The following is a 959-nucleotide window of genomic DNA, read 5'->3' as shown; positions in this document are numbered from 1 at the left end:
GTACATGTACCTATCGGGGCCGTGTAATTAACAACTTTAGGGATGGGGCTACAAGATGTGGGGTCGACGAAATCTGGACGCCATCTCCGAGCCTATTATACTAACCTAGAGCTTTTTCAGTTTTTTCTATCTTCTTGTACATTTTTTCTTCGATTGTTTGCAAATTGGTGTCGTCGGAAAGAGCTTGTCAACGCGCACAACTCCTGCGTGGCGGAATTTTGTTGTTTTTCCTAGGGGCGAAACGAACCACCTTTTGCACGGCGCGTTTCGAGGGGTAGTCGGCTTTGAGCGCCCAAAAGTTTCTTAGAGCTCGAATCGCCGTCTCTCTTTCTCGTGTCGCCAATGGCAGAAGGTCGAGCTATGAGAAGTGCCCAAAAATGGAGTATTATTTTGTACCGGGTTTTTAGCCAAATCCACCAAAATGCGAATTGCGAGTGAACGGGACGTCGGAACTACAAAGAGAATATGGTAGAACCGACAAGGTCTTATTGATGGTGGATTAAAACACTGATCTGCCACAAAAAAAAATGCGCTGAAGTCCCTTTTCGATCTCACACGAGGATTTTGATAATTTTTTCAATTATTAAGCTTAGTAAATATTTGTATAATAAAACGGTCATATAGTCCTACAAAATTAGTCGTACCTATACGGTTTCCCAGTCCTATACTTAGAAGTTGTTTATACGAAAATCATTAACTACAAGAATTTTCATAGCGGAAAAACTTGGCGTCTCGTCGAGATTCACCCTGTGATCAATCAATGAAAAAATGATCAAAGTCCTCGTGTGAGATCGAAGGGACTTCAGCGCATTTTTGTGTGGCAGATCAGTGTTTTATTAGCCAATATTGACTCCACCATCAATAAGATCTTGCCGAAAGCTACCACGTTCACTTTGTCGGTACCATTTTCTCACTTACCGTGCACTCGCAATTCGCGTTTGAAGTTTTGACTCCACCAT

This window comes from Photinus pyralis, unplaced genomic scaffold (assembly GCF_008802855.1).
Source record: "Photinus pyralis isolate 1611_PpyrPB1 unplaced genomic scaffold, Ppyr1.3 Ppyr1.4_LG2, whole genome shotgun sequence".
Lineage (NCBI taxonomy): Eukaryota > Metazoa > Arthropoda > Insecta > Coleoptera > Lampyridae > Photinus > Photinus pyralis.
Note: the sequence above shows the minus strand (reverse complement) of the source record.